Below are 23,864 nucleotides of genomic sequence, written 5' to 3'. Positions count from 1 at the left end.
TGTCTCGTTTAATTTTGTTCGGGTGTAGCGATTGCTGCGATTAAGATCCTCTATCTGTGGCTCAATTAGTTAAATCCGTGCTTTTAATAAAAAGAATTGCCAAATCGCTTACGGGGGACGTAAAGATCTCCCTTGTCCAATTTTTCCGATACGCCGAGAAGCCACTTGGGGGGGAAATCGTAAATTGTGGAAAAAACGTCGGGCGTCCCGTTAAACGCCGAAAAGCGACTCGAATCGCCTCAAAGGATAGGCGGAGACTCGTCTTTTAACATTTCGGGGAAGATATCGCGCCTCGATTGCATTCCTCCCGGGATTAACTACTTTTTAATTCCACTCGGTCAGCTCCGGGAACGTCGCTCTCCTCGTCCCTTTTCTAATTCCAATTCGATTCACAGCTCGGGGCTGGAATCCAAACTGGCATATAAGAGCGAAGGAAATAAATATCAGTCGGGCGAGATACGCGCTCCGACTCGGAAAGTCCCTTGCAACTTTTTAATAGATCCGGCCCTAAGTTGAATTTAACATTCCACGGGAAGTAGCGGAAAGCAATAAGAGAAAGAACCAGTCTACCCCTTTGTTTTACATTTTGTGCACATCGTCCACTATCCAACCTCCTATAGAGAAAGAATTCAAAATGATACTCTCCGGTGCAGGAAAAAGAAAGAAAAAAAGTATCTAAATAATTCCCCGTTTACTCGGGAAAATTTAAATAAAAACAAGTGACGATACGACTGCATTATAACGATCGTCAATTTATCGAGACGTCTTAAGTATGCACTTGTAGACTCTTGCAACTAATACATGCCTTCTGATTTCTAACCCTTTGAGCGCTGTGGACGCATAAGTGCGTCCGATGCGTTTGGTCCAATATTGCTTGCCCGCCCTGATGAAATTCGCCCATACGCCGAAAGAGCTTAGCGCTCAAAGGGTTGTTAACTCACTTCTTTCTTTTTTTTTTTCCCCCCTTTAAGTCACCCAATTCATCCGATGACATCTCCGTTGATCTTACTCGTGGATTTTCTAAAAGATCGCTTAATCCCCCTTATGAAAATAAGAAACAGAATAGAACGAGGTACGATGGGGGGATGATTTATCGAAACCTAACCCCTGGAAAGGGCGGTGCAGGATGTTCCTACCTAAGCCACCCGAAGTGAGATTTCAAAGGGGTGTTCCCGAGGGAATCCCGCGGAGTACTTCTGGGGACAGTCCCTCCTCACCCACGTATCGCCTCGAAGGTCCGAACCCGATCCCCGAAGAAAGGTCCTCGAGTGGCCTGCTCTCCTGAAACCTGTTCGCAGGACAAAGATCCGAGGGGTCCTTCGGCCGACTCGGCGAATGCACCGGCGACTAATGCACCTGCAGCCGATCTGTGACCGGGGTCCGAGCGTCGTCGTGGGTTTATTGATTGCCCGAGAGTCGGCCGGGCTCTCCCGTCCCGGTCCCCTGTCCCTCAGGATCTCACCTCCCGCTTGCCTTACGGGAGCGCACCACTGACCTAGTGCTACCGACGGCGACCGAAATGATGGGAAATTAATCCCTTAACTTGTGTGCTCGAGTTAATTCGAGAGCGCTAAAACAGGCCAAACTGTGCGCACTCGAGATAATATATTGTATTTTATGCTACTATAATTTTTCACCCTGGAATATAATCGAGAATTTTATTCTTTTGTCAAGACAATGTTCTAGTGTTTTTTTTACACAAAAAAAAATTGATTTTTTTTGCTGTTTTTTTTTAAATCTGCGCGTTAAGGGGTTAATATTAACGCCCGTGGCATGAATACATCGCTCAGTTTATTGCATCCGATTATCTGGAAGTTGCTTCGAGTTTTTCACCCTGAGAAGAAAAAAAAAAACAATTCCATGGAACCAGACATTTTCCTTTGAATGGTACCAGAGAATATATCTTTTTAATTCCAAGGATAATTATTTCAATCGAACAAGTGAATTGGGTTGCAACGTTTCTTCGGAATTGTGAGAATTTATTTGAGTCAAGTAATTATACTTCGATTTAACGAAATGATTCATCGGTACTGTTCGAAGGAATATTTCCTTTGGTTAACTGGATTTGCATTTTTCTTTGTTCGGTAATGGAGATGCATGCTCGGGATTTTAGTTTGACGCGTTTCGGAGGGGAAGGAAGATATTCGGGCGACACGTGTTTGGCACGGGATGCTCGTCCAGGCCTTTTCCTGATTTCCTTCCCAATTTCGAAGACTTCCACCGAGCCGATGCCTCCTAATTAAATTCTCGCCCTCGTCCGTATGCGAATGGCATCCAAATTGCGACGCATCGTCGAGCAATAACGCCGCGAATCGGCGAAATTCCGGTCGCGGTTCCGCGGCCGCAGCTGTTGCGCTCGCAAAACGCCCGCCATTCTGCCGGTGGATGTACACGCCGCGGAAATTCCACCGACGAGATTCCCGATTACCATTAGCTTTCAAAATGCGCCGCCATCTTTTTTTTCCCCCGCATCGCCATTAACAAAATGCACCCGCGCCGGGATAATTGCATAAGACTTTCGGATAATTGCATAAGGCTTTCAACCTGCTACTTTTCAGATCCGACGAAATACTCCCTTCACTCGAAATACCGTAATTCGCGAACGGGTAGTTACAGCTTATCGATCACTTTCCGCGGTTCTCCTTGGAGGTGAGGAGAGGCTTCCGCGAATCGTGGCACATCCTCTTTAATTTCGCAGCGCCGCGTTCCCACGGGCGGTTTAATTTTAAGCGGTGCCCTTTAAAATGTCACCGAAATGTCGGGTGGGGAGTTAACGCGGTGAAAAAATATACATCGGTGCAAAAGCGAGGTTCCTTAAAGCGGTACCGGTAAAGGTACCGTTGACGCGCTCGTTTGTGGGATAAAGTTTGGCCCCCTCCTCGTTTGCGATTTTTCCTCTCTTTTTAATTCGACGAATTTTAATTCGGCTCGTATTCGTGGAGCACCTTTGATATGGGGAACCACTTCGTGGAGGTGCTTAAGAAAGGAGAAATGGGAGGGAGGGAGAGGGGAAATGGGAATTCCATCGAGAGGAGACGGAGAGAGAAAGAGCCGGAGGAGCGTACTCGGTCCAATTGTTTATTTTCAGCGATATTTATATTGCCCGTTGGAATGCGAGGACAAAGACGGCGTTGTGGCTGTTACGGGTGCGCCTTAATTATCGCTCCGCCAGGGTGGACGCGCCCTTAATCGCCTCTCGTTCGAGGATTCGTTACACCGTTTCTACGAGTGATTACGATAAGGCCCCGTTTGCTGCTCTGGAGGCTGGAGAGAATAATTTCTTACTCTAACTTCTGTCGCGTTTCATTGTAACTTAATATAAATTCTGAAAAGAAAAGAAAAGAAATACATACGAACGAAACGGTTGTACTCGATCAGCTGTTTTCTAATACACGTGTCGGGCATCAGGACTCACCGTTCAATGTATCTTTTAATTTGTTGATTAGGGTCCTAGTATTGTTTTTCTTTCTCACTTTTAACGAAATTTCGAAAACGAAGAATGGGAAGTGAAATCATTCCAGAGAGTGACTTGAAATTATTTTCAAAGTTTAATAATTTTTTCTCAATTAATGTTTGGAGTTTTCGTATAATAATTGTTAAATTTATTTAGCGGTATCATTTTCCTCCAGCTCATCGAAACCTTTTGGTCGAAATAGGTATACACGAAATCGTGGTAGAAATAGTGTTAACGTTTATCTCCCTTGTTTAGCGCAGCATATTCCCGGGATTATCGTACGGTGGATTTTGGCGAGCCTTTTTGTTGGCGTCGCGGATTTAATTCCGTGTAAAATCCGCGAGGAGGACGCGGCGTTACTCGGACGTGAGCGTTAAACGACATTACGATGCCACGCTATCGAGCGTAATTGAAAAGGGAGACCGAAAAGTGTATTAACTTCGAAATCGAGTTCAAACCGAGTTATTAAACATTTTACCGGCAGACGTTAATGCGATTTGCATCGAAGTGCTCGCGATAATGATAAATTATGGCTTATCGGCTCTTAACGTTAGTTTTATTTAGCCTCGAGTATTTCTAGGGTTATCCTCCAGTTTCTGAGCACTTTGTCAACATCGCCGATTTAATTGCACGTAAAGACCGCATTGTGGTACAACGATATCGGGCAGGGTCGAGGGGGAAGAATGAAAAGTGATATAATTTGAAAAAATCGAATTAATTTTTCGCGGTAATCGTAGATCATACACATCGGCCCTTAATCCCTTCATTTTACCGAGCGTCGGGTATTTCTTGAATTATCGTCGTTTCCGAGGGCTTCTCTTCGCATTGCAGATTTTATTTCCCGTAAATACCGCGACGTGTACGACGCGTTTTCGCGGCGTTACTAGGACGCGGTTCGCCGCGGCGGCGTTGCGCGTTAAGAGGCATTATGATACCACGGTGTCGGACATAATCGATCGGCGGCCGATTATTCGATCGCAAATTATATGCTCGACCGACCGATCGGTTCGGTAGCTCGCTCCGACCGCATTGAGCGGAAATGTTTCGGATAATTATTACGTAAACTTACACGCGGTTTTATCGGGCTGATCTTCCGGAGGGCGCGCGCCTCCTGCAAACGATCGTTCGTTTAAACAAATAATCACCACAGCGAAACAATCACCACATCGCATGGAATAATCTCCACTGGAGTTAACTATACAACCGTGGAAAGGAAGAAGAAGAAATGGAAAAAGTATGCCATCACGCAATTATCCTCAGGTACAACGGATGAGGAGGCGCCGCCATTTAAATCAATTTCTAAACGAACAATTGAAAAGGAGTATCCGAGCGACCCGATAACCCTTGATAATCATTTCACATATCCCCATATGTTGTATATAAAAATTGGATAATAGTATCGATAAGGTAAGACGGTCTTGTTTTTCGCGGTAAGCCTCGGTGCAACGGAGTGCATCGTTTCGACGTCTTTGGATCCGATGCATTTATCTGGAGGGAAGCGATTTTTTTTTCCCTGCTTTCCTGCGTTTCCAGAATTGCGCAATTTTCGTCGTAGGTGCGCGTTTGATCGGCGAGGGGGGAGGGGACCGGGGGACATCCGGGCATCGGGAATGCAGGTTGGTGCAACGCGAGTCGAGTGCACCGTGTGTGCGGTGTCGGGCATAATCGATCGTTACCCGATCCCCCGATCGTAAGTAATGCTCGGCTCGGTGGCCTGGTCCGCCCTCGCGGCCAATTGTCGATGTAGGCTTTCTATTGGCAATTAATTAAGACCACGTGAACCCGCGGTTGCGATACCGGAAGTGAAATACCACCGGGGGATAATGCGACCTCCCTGTCCTGCGTGTGCGGCGACCTCGTTATGACGCTCGGTAGCTCCTGCAGGATTCGGATTCTGCTATCGAAAGGACATCGATCCGTCTCATCGAATCTCCCCATTCCATTAGCAACTTTGCCACCCCGTTTGACAACCTACCCAGCGACAGGTGTATCGAATAAATGCAATATTTGCAATTACTTTTTTTTTTTTTTTCCAATGGATTTCTCGACTCTTCACTTTGATTTTTATTTGACGTCCGGTACTTCTATCCGACGCCCGAGGGCTCGGATTTTGAAGAGAAGCTGTCGATGCAGATGACTGTTTATTTTGTTTAAATTAATAGGGGGCGATCGCTTCATTTTATATTCAGACCGGAGAAAGCCCTCTCGTTCACGAACTATGTAAATTAGCCGGCGCGGCCGACAGAAGGGACCAGGTCGGGCATTTTATTAATAGCTGAGCGTCTCTTCTACCCGCGGAGGGATCGGAACCATCGATCAGGTCCGTGGAATTTATCGCCCCCCTCCGCGGGGAGGGAATAAATCATATTCCCGTGGACTCTTCCACGAAACCACGAAACGTGGAGAGAGGATCTCTGGGTCTCGGATTCTCTCTGAGATCGATATTTAGGATGCCGTCCTTATCCGACCTCGATCCGCCGGTCGATGTCTCTTATCGGGCTATCACGATCACTCGAGAAAATTTATATCCAATGAATGAAGTAAGGAAAGGAGGGAGATAAGAGATTTATTACCTGGTTTAATGAGAACGGTGTTTAGTTAAAAATAAATATTACGTTCTGGATGGTTACTAGTGACGCGAAATGGAGATTTAGTAGGGAGGGTAAATGGCCAGTGGTCAGTGGTCAATGGTCAATGGTCAGTGGTCGAAAAGCGGAGTACAGGAGGGAATGGATGCCTTCTCGTCCGATGCATCGGAATCGAATTAAACGGCGCCGCCTCGAATCGGTCAGATCGGTTAATTAAAGCCAACGCGTTTTCTCCGGCGCCTAATGAGAGGAGGAGAGAGATAGAAAGGGTCGAGGGAGGGGGATCGAGGTAAAACCTAGGTTTTATCGGGAGGGAGAAGAACCGCCCGGGTTTATGAGCCGGCTGGGTCTCTCGACTTAATATACTTCCACGTCCCGCGGCTTAAGGCCCCCGAGTGGCTCTCGGCAACAAAAAGGCCTATCCTCGCGGCCGACAGAAGCATCCGCGTAATGGAGGCTCGCCATTAATTGGCCGTCGTCGGTCCCTCTGTCCTGGGCCTCTTTATGGGCCCGTTAGCGGCCCCGCGGGTCGCGGTTCGAGTCGCGGCCGCCGCTGTCCCGTGGCGCCGCGAGCGGCCAATCGCGGGCCCTCCATTCCCCTAGAGCCGACGGCGCGGACGGGCAAGAGGGTAGTCAATTACCTCGCCGGTTTACCGACATCGTAATTTGACACATTTCGAGGTACTTGACTGTATTCCAAGCTTGAGTAGGACTTTTGAGTTATTTGTTGACCGACGGTTAACCTCAGTCAGTTACTTCGCGGGTTTGGAGACATTGTAATTTGATAGATTTCCCGATACTTTACAGTATTTGTAGGGTACACAGGGTGGTTTTTTAAATCTTTGGTTATCGGTAGTTAACCTTACATCGTTATGTTTTATCAAGAAGTGGGGATGGCGATGCGTTAGGGGAGAAGTATCGGAGATCTCGTTTCGTTTAACGTGGTAATTTATCGATGCTGTAAATTTGAAATCCCTGGAAATTCGGAATCTGACCGATATTGAGGCGATTGATGTTCTGAACATTCGCGGATGACCGTTAATCTGCTGGTTCGATCGCCCACTTTGTCGGGTAATTGCGCGCAATTAATATTCGTACACGTGGAGCGCGAAGAAACATCCGCTTAATGGAGGTTGTCCATTAATTGGCCGTCGTCGGTCCCTCTGTTTGCGGGCCCGTTTATTTTTAAAGTTGAAATTTCCCCGTTGAAATTTGAAATTTGCCCGTTTATTTTTAAGGTTGAAATTTCAATCCTTTATAAAAAATTAAGGACATTATGAAGAAATTAGAAAAAAAAAACCGAAGAAAATGAAATTTCATGTCGGTGTCTTCCTTAGGGACTCCGTGTTCACGTGGGAGGATCTCAATCGATTCGATGCACCTTGATTGGAGAAAAGCTTTATAAATAACGGACCCCTTTAAATATCACTTTCGTAACACTTTAGGCGGTGAAAAAGTTTCCTCTTAACGTGCTAATTCGTCAATGTCGCAGTGCTGAAATGCTTTCCGAAAATCGCGGGGACGGGAAGATTTATCGACATTTTGCGAGCCTTCGCGGTCGAGCGTCAACCTTATGCTCCGATGGCGACTTCGCCAGGTAATCGGGCGCAATTAATATGCGTGCACATGGACCGCGAAGAAACATCCGCGTAATGGAGGTTGGCCATTAATTGGCCGTCGTCGGTCCCTCTGTTGTGGGCCTGTTTATGGGCCCGTTAGCGGCCTCGCGGTTCGCGCTGCGGTCACTCTCCGCTGTTTTTTCCTGGCAATAATTGTCGGACGCGATCGTAATTAATTCCGAAATGACGGGCCGGGTACTCGGCTGCTCGTACTCGCGGTGTACGGATTCGCGAAACCCCGACGAAGAGTGGTTCTCGCTGGCGGCGGTTTCGGGGCCGCGAATGGGGCAGTTTGATGGTTTTCACCGGCAGGCCTCTTTTGTCGCGACAGCAGCCTCGGGCACTTTTTGCAAATTTAACGAACGCCCCGAAAAGCCCCGACATATTGTCGGGCACGACGTCGCGTTAAGGTTTCAACGATTAATTCCTTCTCCCTAAGGCTGGTCGACGGTTAGAGCCGAAGAATGCGAGCTCCGGGCACAAGAATCAGAAAAAAAGGAAAGAAAGTAGACTCGCGGAATTTCGCCTATATGTTCGGTTAGAATTTATTTCGAGAGAATTTATTGTTAAAAAGTTGTGGGTACGAACCATGCTCCTACCCGTCGAAAAGAAAAAAAAAACTGTAACTTAAAATCTACTAATTTAAATCACCATCTCTGTACAACTCCGTAGATTTTTAATTGCAGGAAATTTACAAACATTTTTACCGGTCTATGGAAGTCTTGATATCGTGAATTTAAAACTCGGCTATTTATTTCTTTTTTCTTCCAAAAGAAAAGGCACGGGAAGTAAGGGGTTAAATATTTTGAAATGTTTGAAAGCATTACGCGGGCGGGGTGGAGGAATATTTTGTAATTTTCTTTTGATTTCCCGTAAAACATGGTAGAGAGGAAAGTCGTAGCCGTGGCTTTAGTGAATTCCCATTTGATTTTTCGTAAATGCAGTTTTTACCGTTTATTTAGACATTTTCCGGCGTACGAGCTCGGCCTTCCGTTTTACCTGTTTCACAGTTTTGCCGAGGTCGTAACGAGCACTCACAGTCTCTCAGGTAGCTTTTTACTACGTCCTTCCGTCAGAGGTTGCACTTTCGGAAGTGGCCCGAGAAATAGTAGCCGTTCCTAAACCAACGAACCCGCTCGGAGACGTAAGCGTTCGGTCGGGTTCGTTTTTCCATTAAAAAGCAGAAACGGGAGGGAGACTCCCGCGCGGCCACTCGCGGGAACTCCCTCAAATAAGCCGAAAGTTCGGGAAAGTTAAACGTGTAAGCTCGGGGAGCGAGGAGGTCTGTTTGCTCGGGAAAGGAAGGCAGTCGTGCTCGGCGGCTCTCACTTTTGAAAAGACTCGTAAAACCCGCTCGTAAAGTGGGGCCTCCTCTATTCTTAAAGCGGAGACCTCTCCGCCCTATTGGCGGAGACGTCGTTCCCTGAATTATGCACGGTTTTAGATCGAAAATTGAACCGTTCCCTTTCCCGGGGCTATTTCAACTTTTCCGCGATCCACTTTGCGCCGTTAGCTCGGGCTTGCGTTTGCTTGGAGTCTGGGATCGATTTTAGATAGTCGAAGGTAAATAAGAAGGACAAACGGGTGGAATTTTAGGCTGGGTAGAAATTTGCGATCCCTTGCATCGTCTAATTTCATTTCATTTTATTGCGCCTGAAAATCATGAAAAATGAATTTTTGTCCCATTTTTCCATGGACGAGGCTTCGATTAATGGCACCTTTGGTTCAGATCGTTACGTCAGTGACGGAATAGCCTCGCTATTGTCGTCCTTTGAAACCGTCCATCGGTCCGGCATTTTAATTTTGATCGATGGGTTCATTTGTCAAAACTGACCGACCGGGCCTCCAAAGAAGTCCTGACTGGGACTTCATAGAGTCATTGGTGGCTCTTTGTGCCTTCCACCGGGCACCGTTTATTGTCAGGACGCTGGCCAAGGCGAAGTACCGGGCAAGAAATGACAAATGACAAATAACACGCTACGCGTCCAGGTCGAGTCTCGATGCAGACGTCATGGATGCAGGGATTGATTAATCCCGCCCACGCACCTCTTTTCTCCCTATGACCTCCTCTTCTTCTTCTTCATCTAGGTCTAGTTGATCTCGGTCTTCGGCTTCCTCTTCGGGCCCTTCGACGACCTCGACGAGGTCTTCGAGATCTCCGGCCATTGTGGTGTCCGGAAATCGGAGACACCTCGTCCTTTGCTCGGTGCCCCTAAACGAGAGAGCCCCCCTGCTTCTTCCTTTCATTTTATATTCTCTATTTTATTTTTTTCCCCCCTTTCATCGCCAAGGCAAACCCGCCAAGTTCTCCGTAAGTGCCCTCCTCCTTTTATCTGCCCGGTAATTAATCATCGGCTCTAATGGCGGATGCACTTGCGTCATCGGTCTCGTTGCGCCACCTTTCGGGATCTATGGATGCGCCTGCAGAGGGATCTGCATGGGAATCGACGTGGATCCATGGGCGGTCTTATGGACGCTTAGCGTTGCGACATCCACGGATTAATGCACCGGCGTGCGCAACTTGTCGGATATTGCACTCTCGTGATGGTGCACTTTCGGAGAGTGCACCCGCCGAGCTGCAGCCCGCGCCTCGTGGGATTGTTTTGTCGTTACGTCGTACTTGCAGGGGCCTTTGATCTCGGCCGTAATGCTAAAATAATTCCGAACCTCTCCGGAATTCTCTGTCATCTCTTCCGAATTTCTCGTACTCCCTGACTCTCCTTGGAGATATCCAAAATCTCCTAAATAAGATCTCGCTCGTATTTCCTCCAAGGTTAATTAATTCATCCGATGTTTAATTTAGTCCAATCGAGTGGAATTATTATCTGTATTGAGTCCATGTTAAAATGCCACGATTTTTCTATCTCGTAATGGAAAGGTGCATATGTACTCTTCGGTCATTAAGCATGTGCAATGCCGCATGAAAAGCGTATATCTTTTTTGTCCTTTGGCTTTTCTTTCGAAAGTGACGCGCGAATGGCTTTTTTAATGGTCCTTGGTAAGTCTTAGGTGCTCGCACATGCGACCTGATAATGGCTTCACCTTATCGCGCCCCGGCAGACACCCAGACATTTATAAATACTTGGGAGTAGTTGCGCACGGGGAACTATCTGGGTCAGTTCTCGAACACGTTCGTATGCATCACTCGACGAGTACCCGTCATGTATGCGCGCACAAATACTCCAGGAGGTACCTAGGCAACTCATGTACCGAGGGAGCATCTCGTCTGGGTACATATGTAACTGGAGTAAATCCATGCATCGCTTGTTACGAGGTGCGAACGGCCTAAATCTAAAAACTCCCCCGCTGCACTTTGAAACCGATACCGCGATCACGTACCCTCTGTACCTCGCGTTTTGCACCGAGTTTTTTCCGATGCACCTTGCACTCGTCCCGACCCGATTGTCGGTCATGTAAAGTGAAGCAGCTCGGATTGAATAAAGATGGGCGCTCACTTTGAAATTCCGAGGGAAATGTCCGCTCGATAGAAATTACCCTGCTGGGAAATTGCAAAATCTATTAACAAAATCGGCACATATCAAGGACCGTCATATATCATTTATGATGACGTAAAGGGGTAGCGATTTAATTTCGATTAAACCCTGTGTAACCCAAAGAAAATTGATATAACCTGAAATTTCCAACCATTGACCTTCTGATTTTAATTATCCATTTGTTAAGTTATAATATTTATAAAGTTACAATTTGTACAGTTCCTTGGTTCTAACGGAGTAATGCGATAATAAGCTGCCACGTCAAGTTTCGCCGGAGAAATCGAGTGAGGCTTATAAAATATCGATGCAAAGAACACGTGACTTTAAAATGTCCTAATAAAACAATAGCAAAGGGTTAAAAGATACGTGTCATTTAGGGATACCGTCGTAGGCTCCTTTTTGTTATGCCAAATTGTATGGTTTTTGGGTGTCGCAGTTTTTTCAAGTACTTTGACTGTTGGACGTTTTCTCGGAGTTTGCGGTGGTTTTTAATAGAGCATTTGGATAATTCGCGTGCTCTGTGCCAGGTCTTGCACACACGTATCAAGCGTAATCCACGTTTCGCGTATTGGGAGGCGCAAGCCACCTAAACGTAAAAGCCCCTTCATCCAAAGGTATCGAGGCGAGGTTATCACGCGGTGGATTGCTTTGAGTGGCGGCAATCCAATTAGGCCTCTTATTGGTTTAGACTCCCGGTGTCACAGTTTCAAGGATCAAAACTGGGCCAAGTAAACGTATACGCTTCTTATCCGACCCAGTTATCCGCGCAGCCGCCCGATTGGACTCTTTCTTCCGAATTTCCTCATTTTTCCCGCTTTCATTCCCGTAACGCGCGCTCTTAACCCCTTAATTTGTGCGCTCGAGTTAATTCGAGAGCGCTAAACACGCCAAACTGCACTCTCAAGATAATTCGAGCGGCGTTGTATTTTATGCTAGTATAATTTTTCACCCTCGAATATAATCGAGAATTTTATTTTTTATGCCAAGACAATGTTCTAGGGTTTTTTTTTACATAAAAAAAATTGATTCTTTTTGGCCGGTTTTTTTCAAGAAATCTGCGCGTTAAGGCGCTAAACAGGCCAAACTGTGCACTCTCGAGATAATTCGAGCGGCGTTGTATTTTATGCTACTATAATTTTTCACCCTCGAATATAATCGAGAATTTTATTTTTTATGCCAAGACAATGTTCTAGGGTTTTTTTTACATCAAAAAAATTGATTCTTTTTGGCCGGTTTTTTTCAAGAAATTTGCGCGTTAAGAGGTTAATCTTGCGCTCTGCAAACCCGTGAAAATGGCTGCTGGTAATTACTCTATCTCCATGCACTCATAGAATCCAGTCGACCGAACTAATCGTTACTTGCCCCCAGGTCTGGCAAATTTAATATTTTTTCCCCAATTAATTTTGAAATTGCCTCCATACATCTTTTTATCCATGAATTCATACATAAGTAACCCGATTACGCCAAGTCGTTGGAAAATCCTGTCGAGTTAAGGAATTTTCTCCAGTTGAAATTTTGGTCAGGACGTTTACAACGATGTGATATAGATCGTTGCCTATTTGTAGACCAACTTTGGCAAAAATACCGATCGAAGAACAGGTGGCGTTGCGTATCTCCATTTATTCAATTATTCCCGATTTGATGCATAGGCTTTGAGCATTCTGGGCCTGGATTAGGACTTGGTTTATGCCGTGTGTAAGAATGGATCGTTGGCCGGAAATTTGGGTGCTCTTGGGGAGGGTCGAGTAAATTTAGTCGTTACTCGAGTCGGGGACATGAAAGTAACGTGAATTATGACGTGGCTCCGGGAGGTGATCGGACTGGGTCTGAAACTCGCTTTGCAGACTGGTCGGCGTCCTCGCGACCTCCGTGATCTGCATTTTAATTCGACGCTTATATTAAACCGTCCCAGTTGCATTCTTTGACCTTCACTCCTGTGGTGGTCGAGTCAAAGCCCGCGACGCTTCGCTGACTATCGGCCGAGTCATTGCGAATTATGCCCGAGTCACCGTCCAGACTGACAGGACTTTTCTAGCCTGTTTTTACGTTTGGCTCGGTGCCCTCAAAATCGGATACCGTTGTCGATATTACGTGTCGCCGCATCGGATATATGCAGCGGGGACGCGTTTTTCGGTCCACGGCGGACAAAATCTGCGTTTTATATCCCATTGATGGTTTGGCCTCGCTGCATTGCCGAAGCAGAGCCAAGAGATTCATGTTTTTTGGAAAATTATTGGAAGACCTCGAAGAGAGGGGTACTATTTGGAATAGTAATTTAGAAACTGTCTTGTATTATTTTTCGCGACGGACAAAACCTGCGTTTTATATCTCATTGATGGTTTAGCCTCGCTGCATTGCCGAAGCAGAGCCAAGAGATTCATGTTTTTTGGAAAATTATTGGAAGACCTCGAAGAGAGGCGTACTATTTGGAATAGTAATTTACAAACTGTCTCGTATTATTTTTCGCGTTTTTCGGTCCACGACGGACAAAACCTGCGTTTTATATCCCATTGATGGTTTAGCCTCGCTGCATTGCCAAACCATAGCCAAGAGATTCATGTTTTTTGGAAAATTATTAGAAGACCTCGAAGAGAGGCGTACTATTTGGAATAGTAATTTACAAACTGTCTTGTATTATTTTTCGCTCCTAAATCAATTTAACTCGGTTTACCTCAATTTAATAGCTTAAAGTGGAATTGCCGACTATACCGGCGTGCTATTTTTTTCATTCGGGGTAAACCGTGTTTCCAGGTGTCAGGTCAATTTACCTAGATTTTCTCCCATTCTATCTTCTTTATTTATTTTTCATTTTATTTTAACGGGACACATTTCACGGTCAGACCTTCCTCGATTAATCCCGACATTCTCCGCGGGAGATTTAATTTAACGGCGATTGCTCGCTCCTAAATCAATTTAACTCAATTTAATAGTTTAATGTGGAATTATCGATTATTTCGGTGTGTTCCTTTTTTTTTTTTTCTTCATTCGAGGTAAATGGTGTTTCGAGGTGTCAGGTCCACGTTGTTCGACCCTAATAGCGTCGAGAGTTCGATTTGCAACCTTTTGCCCGTTGTTTCCGGTGCGGAACGTCAGCCGGTCGGCGTTTTCGATACGGCGGAATTCCCGCGTTGCATCGGACATATTCCGGATGAATTATGGAGCAAGCCGAGGGGGAGGGGAGGGAGACGCCTCCCGCAGCTGCAGCTGCACTTTTCGCGCTCGACTCTCCCGATTCTGCCGACTCGGTGCTCCTCCGTGCCTCCTGCATTATGCATGCAGATGCGGACTTCCCGTTGCGCCTTGATTGCGGTTTGATTCGGTTCGACCGAGTGGAACGAGACAAAGCCTCGGCCCTCTGATTAGGTTCTTTGGCTTTCCGGTGCACCGTGTGTACCATGGGCGCAGCTTTTTCCTCGCCCTGGGAAAAGGAGGGCCGGAAATGGGCGAAGGGGTCGAGCCGAAATGAAATACCAAGAGAGGATGAGAAAATTGCTCTTGAGATCAACTTTCCCTTTGTGGGTTAAACGCTCACGTAAGAGACCCAATCAATGATTGGTATCTTTTTTTTTTTATTATATAAATATTATTAATGATTCTTAAATAATGAAAATGAATTAGACGAAACGTTGATTATGCGGGGAAGGAGTGCGTATCTTGGGTTTCTTATCAGTCTCCTGGACGAAGAGGATATACCAAGGGAAGATGAGAAAATTGTATTAGAAAATTGCCCTTGAGATGAAGTTCCGTTTTGCAAAGTTTTTGTTAACACGAATATCCTTATTGATCGTTAGGATTTAATTTACTGAAATGTATAAACGATAATTACGTAATAATGTGGGGATCTTGGATCGGCCGAACGAAAGGAAATCCAGCTTCGGATTTCTTATTAGGTTCTTTGAATCGGGTTCAGCTTTTCCCAGTCCTGGGAAAAGAAGAGCGAGATACAGAAGAAGGGTCGAGCCAAAGTAAAATGTCAGGAGAGGCTGAGGAAATTGGATTAGGGAATTGCACCTGAGACGAGGTTTGCTCTCTCGGATTTCCCGGTCACGCGAGAGTCATTCCGCAGAGGTCCCAATGAATGATTACTTTTTATTCCCTAAAAGAACGTTCTGGTTTTCTCTGAAACGCAAGAAAACGAGGGAAGTCCTTTGCCTTGGAAATGCTATTTGCGAAATGGATATACCAAATCATGCTGCGGCAATCCATGCAGATGCACCCTCTCCTCTGCCAAATGATCCGCCCTTTCCTTCAAAGGTGTCCTCTTGGAACGGAAAGACAAAAAAATCAGAAGAATATGATCGAAAAGAGAAAAACTCAGGCAAGAGGAAAAGAAAATGAGAGAAAGTTGCGTCCGGCCGATCTCGAAATGGTACTCGAGAAATGGATACGGCGGATCAGTCTGCGGTGACGGGTGCGGAGTCATGCAAAGGCCTTTATGCGCGTCCTTGCTGTTGGCCGAGCAGGGCCACGGTCACGCACGATATCTCGTATTCTCTCGTTTCTCCTCCTCTCCTCTCTCTTTCCCAAGTCCTCTCCTGCACTCCCTCGAGTGCGCTACCTCGCACTCGGTGCGTTTGCGCGGACAATGCACGCGCGATACCGCGTCACGCTCGCGACTGCAGCTGCAACGCGAAACTGCAACTCGAGGGCCCGAGGACTCCTCGAGTCCTTAAGGCGCCCTAAGGTCCTTGATTTTCCAGCGAGGGGACCCTTTATGATGCCATTCACTTGCCTGCATCTGCGTTGCTCACCTTTTCGGTTTTATTCTCCTCCATAGCCAGCAGAGACGTCTGGGAAATGGCGAGGGGAGCGATATCGCGATAACAGATCATGACAAAAATTGGATTACCTGTTTCATAAGGGGCGAGTTATGGAAAATGAAAGATCAGAACTTTTTCTAAACGATTCCACGGAATAGCGAAAATCCACTGAAATTTTCTCTCCGCATACAGGGGGTATTGCCGTACATGATATTATACATACAATATGATGATATTCAGAATTCCCAAAATTCTCTAAGTGTCTATTATATATGCGTTATTTTATATAATGTTGCAAATACGTAATTTACATTGAGGATTCTTGTTTTCATCGATTTCCAAGTGCGCTACTGAATTAAAATGTTTTTTTTTATTTTTTTTAGTCAACACGTAATTAATTGGGATCTTTAATCGTAGTATTGTTTATATTTCAGGATGATTAAAATAGGGAAAGTGAGTGGATAGCGAAAACTCGGTTTTTACGAAGTTTGACCCTGGTTCAATTTAGCATTGTCGGTCACCTGCACACCTACGCGTTGCACGACATACTTTGTAGATGGGCTCGCGAAACTAGGCCGAACCGATACTGGTTCTTCCGTTGGATTAAAACGGGGGAGAAATGCTCGGAATTGGGCCACGGGGTGAATTTCGCGCCCTCTGGAATTCTTTTGGAGTAGGGGCGTGGAGGGATGATCCCCGCGAATTGAATGCGCCTCTTTACATTAGCCTCTGGCAAGGTAGTCACATATATTCAAGTAAATCCGAATATTTTCGTGGATGCTGTGTATGCATGAGTTGGCACATACAACATTCGAGTTCATGTAAAAGCATTTCCACCGTGTCTAGGAAAGTAGGTCGAATCGATATCTGCCGTCTTTCATGCAAATTGCCGGGGGTGGTGATCGATTAGGGTCGCGCGATAAGGGGTGGCTTCCCTTTCGACGAAATGTTCCTCCTTTCTCGCCGATAAGGCGTGATAAGGGCAGTAATCCGAGAAGGTGGCCGGAGGGTGCGGGATTTCGATTTAGATGCGATCTCGCTTTTGGGTTTCGACGTTTTACGACTCTCTTGAAGAGGTCGTCAAATCTGTATCAAAATTTAAACACAGACCGAATGGCAATTTTTTACGACTCGATATTTTCATTCTCGCCATTTTCACAATTGTATTTTCGGGTTTAAAGAAATTATTGCTCCGCGGTTCCGGTAAAAAAAAAAAAGCTGGTAGGTTTTAATGCTTTGTTCGGCTTTCGGAGGATTCCTTTTTTGCCTGGTTTCGCTTGGAAATTTTCTGGAAAATATTTTAGCGCACTCGAAGATGCGAGGTGTCGAAAAATGCGGTGATCCAAAATGGCGATTGAAAAAACAATTGTTTATCTGTGGTGCCAGGAAAAATAAGGGATAGGTTTTGGTGCATAGGACAGTTTTTGGAAGATTTTCTTTTACTTCCTTTCATTTGTATATATTGTATTGTATATACTCGGGAAAATATTCCAACGCACTCGGGGATGGGAGGAGTCGAAAGACGCGGCGATCCGCAGCCGTTCCGGTATTGCAGCTTCCGGGATTCCTCCTCGAGGAATCATCGGGTTTCCGGGAACGAGATTGGCAGGTGCACGCGAGCAGTTGCGTGCCTCGGAAAACGAATCGTGACCAGCGTTACTCGGGCCATGACGAGGATAAAGGAAACAAACATTAGGCGTCGATATACAAAATGAGAAAAACCCGGCAAAATGTCGAAAAAGCAGGAGAGAGTTTAAGAAAATACAAGACGAAAGGAAAGCGAGAGCAAAGAGTGCCGCGTAAAGTACCTTCAATTTCGGGGGAAAAATGAGAGCAAGTCGGGGAAAGCGAAAGAAAAGGGGTGAAAAACAGTAGGAAAAGACTAGGAAAGACGTAGTCGAGGCGAAGGCGACAAAGATGGAGGATGAAGGAGACGACGAAGAGGGTCTATTCCGGGGTTACCAGGAAACGCCTTGCCCCTCGACGCAACTGCACGCACGTCAGGGTATAAATACTGGCAGCGAAATTCTGACCGTCGGCGTGCTCGTGCTAATTGCCAATAGGAACAGCCGGACCGGGGTGTAAGAGAGAGAGGCCGCTATCAGCGGCCCGCGAGACCGAGCGAGAAGGAGATAGGGGCGGTCTCTCGCGCGAAATTGCTGGGACGCTCTCGGGGGGGGTCAGGCATTTCGGATCACCCGGACACGTCCATTGACACCGATCCGGGGTGCGGATTTCTGGTCCAGATTAATTCGACTCGAGATTCCGTGCCGGAGGTCATATACTAATTCGCTAACGATTCGAAAATACTAATACTAATTCGCTAACGATTCGAAAATACTAATACTAATTCGCTAACGATTCGAAAATACCAATACTAATTCGCTAACGAATACTAATTCGCTAACGATTCGAAAATACTAATACTAATTCGCTAACGATTCGAAAATACTAATTCTAATTCGGAACGGAACGTTGGCGAAGGATTCTTATTTAATCGATAGCTGATAGCGAGGTGACCGTTGATAATGGAACCGATCACTTCTGGGACGGAGATGATATCTAAAGAGTGACGGGTTGAAAAAAAAGAGAAATTAATAAAGAAAGATCGATTTTAAATTGGGTGTCGATCTCTGGGAGGTGTTCAATGAATCGAGCGTCCTGGGGTGAAGGGTGGCTCGGGAGGGAGAAATTATTAAAGTCAAGCTGCCGATTAATAAAATTCGGTCATTCGATTATTAAAAATGTCGGGAGGAATTGGTCTTTTCAATTTTAATTTAATTAGACTCGGGATTGGAAGGGTTTCATTGTTTTTGTATATATCATATTGTTTTTATTTTCATTGTTAATTCTTTTAATTAGAACACAATTGAATTTTCGTTGTCCTTTCCGTTTCCTCCTCCTATGTCCTTCCGAGGGTCGTTCCACCCGTTCCGCTGTTCCGCCGTTCCGTCTGGTCAGCGTCGGCCGTTGTTCGTCGTTGAAGGAAAAACCGGCGGAGAACTCGTTTGCGAGGAGGTTGACGACCGCCGCCGTTGCAGGTGTCCGATCAACATCTTTCTCGTCACTGCCACTGCCGTTGCGTCACGCGAGATGAGCGCAACGACTGCAACGATAAATTAGACTTCCGTTGGTTAACGTTGCCGACTCGGCCAATAAGAGCCGAGATATTCCTAGTGCTCCCGGGTTGCTTAGGTTGGTTGATGAGAATCTGCGCATGCTCATAAAACGAAAACGAAATTAGTGAATGCCCTTTATTTTGCAACAAAACGGATCGTATATACCAATTTTGATTTACTCCGAACTTTACTTTTCACACGTTTGAAAGTTAAACCAAAATTTATATCTGGCTTGCGGTGTTGTATTTGACTTTATTTATATTTATTTATTTTTTTTTTTCATTTTTATTCCAGGTTTCTCGGTCGCGGCCAAATCTTTCTGCCAAATTCGGGTCGCGAGTCAGGTGTAAGTTTGCGAATTAAACGTGGAAGAAAAAGAAATAGTGAATTATACCACTTGCCTTTTATTGCCGTGCAATAAAACACGTTGTATACAACGATCGTGATTGACTCCGATCTTTACTTTTCGGACTTAATTCTCGAGAGTTAAAGAAATTTACATCTGGCTTACGATGTTGGAGTTAGTGTTTCATTTTTTTCATTTTTTTTTTTCCATTACATTTTATATCAATTTTATTTGAGGCGCTTCTTGGCAAATCCGGGTCGTGAGTCAGGTGGGAGTTTGCGGGTAAACGTAAAGCGCAACAAAATGAATTACACCGCCTCGCCCGTTACCGCCACGTAATAAAACGGATTGGGTGTAACGATCTCGATCCGCCTCGATCTTTACTTTCGAGATGTCTGCGAGTTGAGCGCATGTGTTACGTAGATTTATGCCCGACTTACAAAGTCGGCGCGGACTTGTCTTTTCCTCGTTTTTCAGTCGTCTTTCGTTTTCTTTCCGCGAGGTTTATCGCTCACTTACGGCCGTGATTTACAACAATCGCGTCCACGTGGGTACGATTGCGCACTTTTTCCCCGCTAGGTGGATATATGTTAGATATGAAAATGATATAAATAAATGTTTACGATATACAGATTAGCCGTGATTTGGGAATTAGAACGTACGCGTCGGATTAGTTCGGCTTTATCGCTAACTTATGGCATTGATTTATGAGCATTTATATTTTCTTTTTAATTCCGCCGACTTTTCGGCCACACCCATGATAATTGGGGAAATTCTGCGACTTCAACGAAAGCGTAAATAAATTCGTAATGTAAATTACGCGAGGCTGCCTGCATATTTTTACCCTTTGTTTCTTTGTTTCAGGTACGTTGATTGTCTTCCTCGAGGCTTATTGACGAGCATCGTGAGTACGAAAAATTGAGCCGATAAATTGGCCTAATCCAATTTTTTAGTTTACTAACAGTGAAACACAACTACCGCCCAGAACTGAGATTATCTCGTTAACAATTTTCCGGAGGAAAAGTCGTTGCAGGATTATTTTTAACACGCTCGTAAAAGGCGCAGGTATCTCGCGGGTATCTTCTAGCATTAAATTAACGTAAAATTAATTCTTAGAAAGAATTCCTTGAGGGTACTCTTAATTTATTTTCTTTCAGGATTATTTTTATCAATCGACCAGTGGAATTTTCTTAGAGAATCTCTCTCTTTTTATCCCGAGTTCTTCGAGGAGGACATCTCATCGGGTGTAAGCTCTTTCGCGGGGGAATATTTCCGTCGCGCGGCCGCTCATCTTCCCAGCTCCCGAAGAATCCCCATCTATGCTTCCCGGAAGCAGCCTTTGATCTCGTTTCCACCGAAGGTGGTCCTTTCGAGAATTTACGCGGAATCTCGGGGTAAGGACGGCCTTAACGATCGCGGAAACGAGTCTGGGCCGAAGTGGCTCCGGAATGACAGATTTTATTTCCAGCCGCGGAGTGTCATCGTTATAAGAAGATCCCGCGGTGGTTCCCAAATCACACCCTATTCCGTTCCCTTCAGCATAAATTCCTCTTTTTAATAATTTCCATATTAAATTTCCTTACATACATTACATACCAATAAACCTACTAATCTTAATCATTATTTCACAAAATACGCTTACACAATTCGTCGTTCGTGCAAATTCTCACAAAGATGAGTTTAAATAGTAACGAACCAGATACAATATACGCAAATCGTGTCAAGCTTGAATCAATTGTAAAACATGAATACTAATTAACTTCAGAAAGTAGCGTTTCATATTTCGACTCGGGCCCCTGTCGTAACTAGCGAACTTACACGTGCTACCAGGCGATGAGAGGTTTCATTTTACGAGGTGAAAGATATCCGAAGGAAGGAATTTAATAATTAAATCTAATGTGTATATCATTTTTTGCAAGGAAATTTTTCCACCGATCGGTCCCGTAGCGACGGAAGAGGTTAGTTCGCGGGGGTCCGCAGGGCGGCGCGCCAGTCGCGACCCAGTGTTTGGCGCGCACGCGAGTTCGGCGCACTTACGCGGGCGCGGGCATGCGCGAGGGAGTCGGATGAGTCACTGCAATACCGGCAGAGTAGTTGGCAGCAGGCTGCGCTGGGTCAGCGCACCTTGCAGATGAGCGGCCGTGGTGGGGGGCCTCGAGAGGGCCGACCGGAATTCGGGTGACACGTGTACGTCCCATTAGCGCGGCAGACGCGCGGGACTTTCGCATCTAGATGCAGATACATGCATTTTTGTGCCGCCTACCACGAGCCGCTCGTTTGCCGCGGCGTATCCGACGAAAGAGGCGAGTGGGTACCGAGCTATTTACGATTAGGCGGGTAAACGAGGGAGCGATGGGCCGGCGATTCGTTCGAATCTGGCGAGTTGCGGCTTCATAAGGTGATACGAAAGTGTGACGATATATGCGTACCGAAAAGTCAAAACATTTATATAAAACATTTCTCCAAACTGGGGTGCACCGAATTATCTGACGCTTTATCACGTGATTATGGAGGCGCCAAGAAAGAACGCGCTGCCCTTGAAAGATTATCATTTTTTGCTTCTTTTCCGAGATAAATGCAGAATTTTATTTGGCAAAAATTCAATTTCACGAAATGCGCATTCTCCCTTAGAGCCTCCATAATCACGTGTTAAAGTTTCAGATAATTCGGTGCACCCAGTTTGGAGAAAAGTATTATAAATATGTTGACTTTCTGGTACGTATGTATATCACACTTTCACATCACCTTAATCGACCAAGATAGCGAGACTGGTGGATCCGTACAAATGCAAATACGAGCATCTACTTTGCACCGAATGCGAAGGTTCGGAAGAGATATTCGCGTACTCCCAGGTCGCGATTTCGCCCCCCTTCCTCGTAATCTACCCGCTCGCGTATATGCTCACGAGAGTAACCATCCGCGACGTGGCGTAAGCAGGGAACGCGGTTATGATAAGAGTAACGGCCACGTAAACTCGGTTTCCTAATGGAATCCGTTAATGCGTCTACGTCCAACAGCGGGACGTAATCGTTCGCACTTACGAGAGTATTCAGCTTCCCTGAGACGTTCCTTCGCGTCTATAAATCACGAATTTATGGTGACAAAGAAGTGTATTATTTGATAAGAGCGTCTACGTTATCGGCATGAATTTCCGATCGCTAGGGGATGTTAACCCTCTATGGGCCGAATTTTTCATAAAATAAAAAAAAATTGGGGGAACGAAAAATCAGCAATTAGACACCTATATATGCAAATGAAAAAAAAATGTTTTCATTTAAAATGTGACCTGAATGTTACACGGGCCCATAGAGGGTTACAAAAATGGCGGAATTCGGTGACGGGCACTTAGCGTCCGCATCTGCATCCGCATCTGCATCTCGCCGGAGGGCACCGCGGCGCGTACGCTCACCGCTCCGATTTATCCTTAGCCGGTCGTAAAGGTACACTTTGTAGCCCGGTAATTGCGGCTAAGCACTGGTGGGGCCGCCGAAGCCACGTGGGCGTCGGCCTGGACGCGGCCGGCAGATGTAGATGTAGATGCGGCCTCGTCGGACACGGCGCGCGGCGCCCCGCAACCCCCGCCGAGAGGACGACAGGCGCCACCGGGTTTTACTGCGCGTCTTAACGGCGTCGAGTTTGCCACCTACCTTACCGGCCGAGCCCTGCGGAGATCGCCGCGATATCCGGTCCACGGATATGCCGGAATCGCGGAAAAAGAGCGGGGGAGAGAGCCGATATCGGTGCTCCCTCTTCTGCCGGAAGGATCCCACGCGTCCTTCGAGGCGGGACTCGAGGTTACCGACATTGCAGTTTTTCACTTAACTCCGCGGATTTTCCGTGGAAATGGCGGGGACTTCGAGGAGGGGGTCTCTGGACCCGGGGGACGGTGCCTCGACTTGGGTAATAAATGCACCCCGGTTGCCAAAAAATCGGCAATTCCTCTAAATCCACATATCCAGTAATCACATATATCGTTTGGGATAACGAATTCAGATTATGACCATTTCTGTACGATAGTTGCCGATTAGCACGTTTTTAACTTGCTGGTATTTCAACCGTTTAGCGTATCACACGGCTGGAAAGTTATATTCATTTTATCAATAATTACTTTCTCGCGGATTTATCTCAGAAATCAAACTCACAAACTGCAACGTCGGTAAGTTTATCCAGAAGATGTTTTAGGATATGTTGCAATGAATTACCGAGTATATTTAAATTTCTAAATTATTAAAAAAAAAAAAAAAAGAAGGAAAACAGTGATAAGGGAGAGACAGCTGTCAATAGATCGTTTTTGATAGTCGTTGCCAGGGTATCTAGTACTACTATATAATATTAGGGTCCAGGAACATGAATATCTCTTACGTGGGCATTCTCCGAAATTACAATTATCGGATTCGGACAATGAGCAATTAATGTCGCGCTCCTGATTACGCCAGGCAGATCGGTGAAGGGTCGCAGGGTCAGACGATAACCCACCTGGATGG

At 45.8% G+C, this 23,864-nt stretch overlaps 1 protein-coding gene across 10 annotated transcripts in view; it reads left to right on the top strand.

Moving 5' to 3' along the window:
• LOC105698279 overlaps positions 1 to 23,864 on the top strand; it is a 206,771-nt gene that overhangs the window by 21,699 nt on the left and 161,208 nt on the right. The gene's annotated exons all lie outside the window — the stretch shown is intronic.

Source organism: Orussus abietinus, unplaced genomic scaffold (genome assembly GCF_000612105.2).
Source record: "Orussus abietinus isolate OABI.00-Male unplaced genomic scaffold, Oabi_2.0 scaffold14, whole genome shotgun sequence".
NCBI classification, from domain to species: Eukaryota; Metazoa; Arthropoda; class Insecta; order Hymenoptera; family Orussidae; genus Orussus; species Orussus abietinus.
This window is presented reverse-complemented; position numbering and strand designations above follow the sequence as displayed.